Below are 8,405 nucleotides of genomic sequence, written 5' to 3'. Positions count from 1 at the left end.
AGGGCCGGGGGAGAGGGCCCGGTCTGCGCCAGCCCAGGCAGGAGCGGCCGCGGAAGAGCAGGGCGTCGGTCGGTGCCGTATTTTGCGGGAATAGTTGTGGTTAGCAGGTGATGGGTCTTGGCCCGGAAAGAAACGCGCTCCTCGAGAAAGAAAAAAAAAATATATATATAAATTAAAATCTACGCTTAAACAAGCAAAAAAAAAAAAAAGTGTGGTGGATAGACCCCGTATTTTAAAAGCGATGCCACAGGAGGAAGGTGGCCCCAGTTATGCGAGTCACTAGGCGGCACTATTATACACGACCCTTTTTAATTTTTAATTCTAATTTTTGGAGGATTTTATTTCTTTAGACAATACCGCAGTGCATGAGTGTTGTTCTCTCTCAGCGGAAAATGCAGGTGCTCCTTGGGGCGTGTTTCTCTGCAAGCAGGAGCATTCCTGCTTTCCTTGGTGAGCTGCACACTGGCTTTTGGGGCCTGTTTGCTTTGTTGAAGGTGTAGAGGCGGAAGGAACCACCTGCCCACCATTTGCCTGGACCCTCTTGGAGGGTTACTCATGTAGCCCCTGTGAATAACTGTGAAAGCTTCCTGCCATCGAGTCCTCCAACGTGGAAAAGCCGAAAACAAGAAGTACTGTTTTAAATCTAGCCCATAGCACTGGAACAGGTGGCCCAGAGAAGCTGTGGATGCCCCCTCCCTGAAAGTGTTCAAGGCCAAGATGCCCCTGCTCATGGCAGGGGTGTTGGAACTAGATGATCTTTAAGGTCCCTTCAAACCCAGACTATTCTATGATATTACTTACAGAATCACGGAATCATGTAGGTTGGAAAAGACCTTGAAGATCATCCAGTCCAACCATTAACCTAACACTGACCGTTCTCAAATATTTACAAATTAGAATTAGAGATAATTCCCAAATGATACAAGCTATATAGTTCTTAGTTTTAAATACCTCACTATAAATTTGATAGACTGCTGTGGTGAATAGTTAAGCATGGTTTGCTATGCTATTGTGTCTTCTTTTTTTAATGGCTTCAAATTTGATAGACTGCTGTGGTGAATAGTTAAGCATGGTTTGCTATGCTATTGTGTCTTCTTTTTTTAATGGCTTCAGATAAATTAATTAGACTGTACTGATTTTGATTTCATTAAAGACTCAAAATAGGAATACAAGTTGGCCTATTTGGGTAACAGTTCATTTAAATAAATGTATAATATAATTTACCAAGTGTAATGGTGTTCTCTATGAGCTCAAGAAGTGTTCTCTCCATATGCTCTATGTAATTAAAAAATAATTTATTAAGATTACTAACTAACTAGATCCACACAAACTAACTCACACCTAGGTATGCTAGAGTTAAGATTTCCCAATCATTGAAAAATCTAGACAGAAATAACACTGATCTAACTTGAGTCAGGTTCCTCCACTTAGAAAGACAAGAAGCATCACTGGTTCTTGTAAAGTATCTTGACATACACTGAATGTAAATCTAAGCTTTAAGGAGAGGGGTGAGCTACCATTTCAAGAGACTATAATTCTTCCCTCTTATGCCGTTGTTTATTATTCTCAGAACTGCAAGATGAAATACTAGTTCAACATAATTCTTTATTGCAAATACTATGGTAGAAGGGCCCAGCAGAGCTACTAATGTGATCTCCCTCATAATCTGAATCCAGATTCTGTTGCCTAGATGTCTGGGTGTGCATGACTCTTGTTGGAGATGTGAATTCCTATTTTAGGTCTGGTATTTCTTACCATTTATTGAGGAAGCAGCTTCTGTGTGTTGCTATAGAGCCTGGGTACGCAGGTGGGTGGCATTTAGTGGCTGCCTAGGATGGCAGAGTAGAAGCCAGCTTGGAAATTCAGTAAAATTGTCTAGAGGACTTTAGCAGAAACAGAGAGGATACTTCTGTTTAAATTATTTTGTCTCAGAAGCATGGGAACTATCAGCCAGCACACAGATGAAAGATGCCCTTTGTATGAAACATCTCATCATAAGGATCATTAAGGAGTGAGCCTCTGAAACAGTACCTGTTATGGATGCTGATATAATCTGTTTCACTTCCTTGTATTGCTGCTCTAAGCATTTTAAAAACACTCCATAATTATTTTTCCTGTGATAATTAGGTTGAATCCGAGATAGCTGTCCCTTTACATCCCTATCTCTTAATCATTAGATAAGCTGTTCTATCACACAGAATTAGAAGAGATGGAAGTGTAAAGATGACTTACCACAAGCTCCCACTAATCCTCCTACTGCCCCTCTTTGTTCTGAAGGCGTTCTTAGCTACTAATAAATACTTCACCCAAGTAAGAGAGGCATAATGCTTGAACCCAGACACAATTGACCGACAAAATAGTTGCAAGTAGCAAAGTTAACACAAGATTTAACAAATAGTATTTGCCAGTCTTGTATGTCTGTCATCAGTACAATTGTGCAGCGCCTCTAGTGAAGTTTAAGCAATAATTACAACTAAGTTTGTATTTATAGGAGTTAGAAAATGTAACAACATGTATCCTCATACTTTTGGTCACCAGTTTTACTCCATGGAAAGCTCAGGCTTTCTAAAGAAATTGCAGAAAATTCCTGCTTTTTTCGACCCAGGGGCATGCCTGCAGCATCAGAAAAAAAAAATAAAATAAAAAAAAAATCCACCGTTGCAGATAAAAATGACCAAGTGTATCTACATATGTAAAAAAGAGCTCTTTTACTATAAATTTCTGTACCATTTTTTTCATCTTACATATTTTAATGTTATATAAGCAGTTTTCAATTGGAAGTGTGCTTTATGCTAAGAATTTAACTATCCTCTCCAATTACAAGTTGCAGGTGTACTACTAATAGAAAATCCATGATATAATTTCATTTAAAAAAAAAAAAAAACCAACCACGTCACTGTCAACAAACCACAATGCTCACTATAGATTAAGTGACTCTTGAGCTACTCCATTTAAGACAGATTTTTCTTAGATGTGATTTAGATACCATCTCAGTAAAACAAACCTATACTACATTTGCTTCTCAACAAGAGGTCTGTTTTGCAGGAAAGGTATTGGAGGATAAACATATCCTGTTTAAGAATGAAGAGGAATACAGGAATGTGTTCTGAGACATGTTTCATGCTGTCACAGCCTTTCTTCCATACCTTCTGTGAGCAATAGGAAAAAAGAAAAACTGCTTTAAATCTTCAGAAAGGTCATCTAAGAATTTTCTCTGTACATACCAAAAAACCTTTATGTAAGAAAGAACTATACTTTTAAATATTTATGAAATATCACTGATTATTTCTACCTATATTGTATTTCATCTGAATGGTGTAAACCACACTTATCCTTTAATGTACAAAGATGTCCCCAAGCTTTTTTGAGATACCATTTTGCAGATATTTTGCTTCAACACACAATTTACAATGTACCATTTAAAAATCATTAGGATGTGAAAGATAAATGTTATATTTACATGGATCCAGACACTTGGCTGGACCAGTAACTAATAAAAATATTTATACAGATTGGAAATTAATATGTTACATTCAAGAGCTTAAGCAATACAATGAATACAAGAAACCTAAGATTGCTAAGAAAAATAGATAATGAATTCCGAAATGTCTGTACTTTGACAAACAGAAACAACTTTAAAGATTTTGTAATCTATCTCAACAGGTATTTGTTGATTTACTTGTTACAAGACAACTCTTTAAACAAAAGAAAGTTTGTTAAGGAAGTTATATAACATGATTTAGTTAAAATGACTCACCTTTGACCATTATAGATCAGTGATTTATGAGACAAACCAAATTAAGTTCACTGTCCCTTTAACAAAATTATTTTTCCTCTTTAAAACCAGATTTGGTTATCTATGATACATTGTAAGGGCCTGACACTAATTTTGAGAATAAGTTAATTCACTCTGATCCAAAAGCCAGTTTGCTTATAGTCTCTAATTTCTCATATGCTGTGAAATGGCTCAGGTCATCACTGCTATCAGAAGAAATAATCTTTCCTTCTTCCACCCATTCTGTCTCTCCCTACACTTCCATATTCCCTGATGCAGTCAAAGAAAATCTGTGCAGCTGTTTAATAAATGAGATCAGTTCCCTGATCCAGATTAAAATTAACACATGCTTTTTTAAGGTTAACTTTAACATGGATCCGTTCTTTGATCTGGTTCACCTGCCACTGCATAAATCCTTACCCTGGCACAAGAGAGGGAGCAGCATGAGGGCAGGAATGAGCTGGGGCACCATAAATTAGAATAGAGTATGTGAAGCTGAAAGTATGATTCCAAAAATGTCTTTTAACTGATAGATATCTAGAAACAATTGCCCTCTATCCTATTGTTTGTGAGGTTTTTGCTTGAGAGTATGTGTCCAAAGCACATGCTATAATACATCCTCCACATTATCTGAGAACATGCCTTTGTCCTCTTCAGATACTCTTTTTCTCTTTGTGCTTTGAAAATGCAGAGCTGAACCCTGGACTTGTGCTGTAAATCCTTCAAGTTGTGTACTTGGGGAGGAGGAGGGCAAGTGATAATTAAAAAAAAAAAAAAACAACCAAAAAAAAACAACCCCAAAGCCTCCTTTCTCTCACAGAAACAAGCCAAAACTTCATTCCTTCTCTGTTGGCTGCTACTGTCACAGGGTAGTTGCAGGACAGAAAATTTTTTCAGTCTCATAGATTTTTTTCGGATTTGCTAAACCATCCCTGCCAACAAAGATTTATGTCTGGACCCTAGCAAATCGCTTACCTTAAGAATACAGCTGAAGGATATTTAACAAAAATATATCCCTAGAGGATGAGTAGCATAGACTCTTTAAAGGCTCATCCTCCTCCTTTTCTAATTACGAGTTATACTCCAAGGTCCAGTGGGAGCTTTGGCCAAGAACTACATAACACATTTCTTAATGAAAATTAGGTTATCAGCATTGTTCTGCTTTTCTGGTTATACAGACTGTGATTGTAGTGAACATGGTATTTAAGCAAACAGAGACAAAGCTACTCTCCCATAACCTGCGCACATGTCACATCACAGTCAATGGTGGAAAAACACCCACATTTTCTATCCTTCTCCCCTTAAAAGTCACCTCTGACAATCTGGATGTAATAATTTCATTATCTCAGATTTTTATAGAAACAGACCATTGCCATTTCATCAGTACGGAAAATTCTAGTAGACCGCAATAACACTATTGAACAGTGGCTCAGATACAAGGTCTCCTCCCAGCTAATTACAATGCAACCTATGTAAATTCCTTAGAGAAGCACTTGCTTATTAATAGCTACATAGTATTCTCCCTGTTTTCATAACATCTCTCAGTTTTCACCATTATATTGCCCTCTCAAAGTCACAGTTCTTTCTGCTTTCATAAAACCTTCCACTTCGTTCTCTTGGTAGACTGTGGTTTTGGGACACTTTCTAATTACCGAGATATGACAATGGGAAATAGGTTATCTGTGATACAGGAAAATCCTGCAGTCTGTATTGCACAAAGCCTATCTTCCAGATGTGAAATCAGACATACTGGAATTTATTTATTTATTTCCTGAACTAACATGAATTTGCACCTGCTGGAAATTGTTACTGAGAGGGAAAAAGAAAATGTCATACCTATGAGCCCACTGGTCTCTGAATAGTACTACTGTCCGGCTGCATGCCTAGGAAGATACAGAGACAAAACAGGCAATGAAAGATCATGTCAGCCTGCATGTCTCTCTTACACCACTTAAAATACAACGAAATATTATTAAGCAGCATTCTTGTGTGAGTGTATGGATACTGATTTCCTCTGTGAATGGACCAGTACTAGACAGGAGATGAACCATTCAGGTGCTAGGCAAAAAACCTATAGTGAATCAGAGAGCAATTCTTAGTAGCGTGTTGTTCTTCTGCATGTGCTTTTTTGTTCCTCACTTAGGTCTGGAATAAAGTGATTCTTCACCATTGTCAGATACTTTGTGAAGTCAGAAGGTGTTACTTTCTACAGAGAAAATAGGAGAGGAATAACACCTGCAAAGGAGAAGAGCTTTGCCTTGCATTTCTTGCACATGAGGTACAGAAAAAGGGTTTTTTTCCTGGAAATTCAGTTGGTTTTAATGGTTTACATTGTAGCCTAACTTCAGAGTGTATGGCTAAATGTTAAGAGTCATAAATATAAGTAGTTAATTGAGAGAAGTCTTTGCTTAATCTTTTGAAAAACTGTTTTACTTTTTTTGTCAATACTGACTTTACTCATGCCAAATAAATACTTGGTGCAAGAGAAAAGCTGGGGATCTATCTTTGTGTGAGATTAATTACTTAAAACTGTCAGAGTGAGTAGCTGGAGAGAGGCTCTCAGAAAGAGACTGAGAACAGTTAAGACAAAACCTCCAGTATGACAGACATAAGGCCCCATATTTTAAGGTCCCTCCTTGTTCTGCAAGGTATTCAGTAGGAAGTTTTAGTGAAATCCTCAGCAATTTGCTGAATTGGAAGTTAGTGGCTTTTTAAGAGATTTGGGGTCAAATAACAGCATTAGTAAGTGCCTAAATACTTTGAAATAAAATCCTGTTGGGATTTTTTCTAAAGCATCTGGCAGGTGAGAAGTGCTCAGAACCTTTTGCATTTAAAAATCATTGGATAAAATGCATAGACAGCATTAGGATCAAAGACCAGGCTCCAAGTCGCTTTCTCTCCCTTTGAGAACTAGTTCCCAGCTGCCAGCCAGTACAATCATTCTCCACTTGCTCTTCCCAGGCTTGTGCTCTTTGCAGCATAGTACCCCAGCTTCAAAAGACTCTCCAGTTTCTCACTTTATATAAATCAATGGTAAGAAACACTGATGCAAGGAAGGCAAGGTGTGTTTGAGTTTCTTTGGCTGAGTTAAAATTAATCCATGCTTTCTTACTTTGTAGGCAAATGATCTATTAGTGAATTATTTCTAGGGCCAACAGCAGCTCCTTAGCAGATGTGTTTTGAAGATAGCTCCCTTCAGTTCTTTCTGAGAGTAGTTTCTAGACTCCGGGTGCTAACTATAAAAATCTTTATTTGTACCCCTAATTCATACACCAAATCTCCAGAGAGGACAGGATTGCAGTTACACTCTTCTGTATTGCACAGCGCTTTAACTAACGGTAAACAGCTCCCTTGCTCATTGGAGACTTCTTGGATGGCCTCTGTAAGGGGTTTAGTTCTCCCCTTGCACTCCATGAAAGACCTGTAACGCAGGTATGAATTTCATGCTATTATAGCATCTGAAAGTTAGGCAGTGCCACCACTCTTGGAAATCTGGCCATTAACTGTCTCGCTGAAGGCAAAATACAGAATCAGAAATAGTCAGAATTATAATTCAAGGGAATTTGACTTTCAGCTGCCTTTTTAAGGGTGTTTTGCTTTTCCTATTTTTCCTTGTATTTCTCTCCCCAAAATGAGATTGTGTAGTATTTTACTTGCATTAAGGGGAAAGTTGCTCTACCTGTATAAAGGAAGATAAAACAATGCATAGTTAGTATCCTAAATAGATTGGATTATATAATGAAATCTTGCTCATTTGAACTGTTACATTTCAAGAAATATGGCCTAACTGTACAGCATGAGTTGTACACACTTGTCTCTGAGAAATCAGTTATAGTTTGCATACCCAAGAACTTGTATATTTACAGAATGTAAACTGTCAGATACTAGTGTCTTGAGATTCTTTATCATAAGAAATTATTTGTTCAAGTTCAAGCTTGACACCCTCGTTTGAAAAAATCATTTTTAGGGACTCTGTCCTTTAACATGTAGGAAATTGCAATCCTGATGGAATTCAGTGTTTTTCAATTGTTGGCCCTGGCAGCTGTGCATTAGTAAAATAAATAAATTAAATAAACAGCAACATCTGTTCCAGTCACTAGAGGCTTATTGCTGGAGTTATCTGCATTGGATGGGAGGAGAGGCTCTAGTACTGGAGCTCGGCTTTCCAGAGCAGAGATTAGTGGAATCACTAGGAATAAATATGTAGAATTGTGTGACCTGTGGGAAGAATCTCACCTGCCAAAGAAGTCCTTTAGCATCTATTCTGCATTATTCATATAACTAGGAATTCCATTATATTCAAAGAGCTAATATGGTATCAGTATCTATCTTATTAAAGAGAAAATCCGTGGTGTAGTTGAGAACCTAAGACTGTAGGTTTTTCTTTTAATTCATTATTCATGGTTTCAGGATACCTTACTCTATATATGTATATGAATAGTATAAATGTGTGTGTATATATATACATTTATGAATATACACATAATATGCATGTGTCTGAGTGGGACTGGGTAACACACATATGACCTTATATGCTGTAGTCAAGCCACATCCCTGTCTTGTTTTGATAAACTAAGCAAGAAACTTATTGGATAGCTGTGATGCATAGAAAGTAATACAAGGTGATCTA

At 37.4% G+C, this 8,405-nt stretch overlaps 1 long non-coding RNA gene across 1 annotated transcript in view; it reads left to right on the top strand.

Moving 5' to 3' along the window:
- LOC113479866 overlaps positions 1-576 on the top strand; it is a 762-nt gene extending 186 nt beyond the window's left edge. The window contains exon 2 of the long non-coding RNA XR_003398356.1: positions 351-576. This is a non-coding gene — a long non-coding RNA (uncharacterized LOC113479866). The remainder of the gene's footprint in view (positions 1-350) is intronic.
- The last annotated feature ends 7,829 nt before the right edge of the window (positions 577-8,405 follow it).

This window comes from Athene cunicularia (genome assembly GCF_003259725.1).
Source record: "Athene cunicularia isolate RWA chromosome 4 unlocalized genomic scaffold, athCun1 chr4_part2, whole genome shotgun sequence".
NCBI classification, from domain to species: Eukaryota; Metazoa; Chordata; class Aves; order Strigiformes; family Strigidae; genus Athene; species Athene cunicularia.
This window is presented reverse-complemented; position numbering and strand designations above follow the sequence as displayed.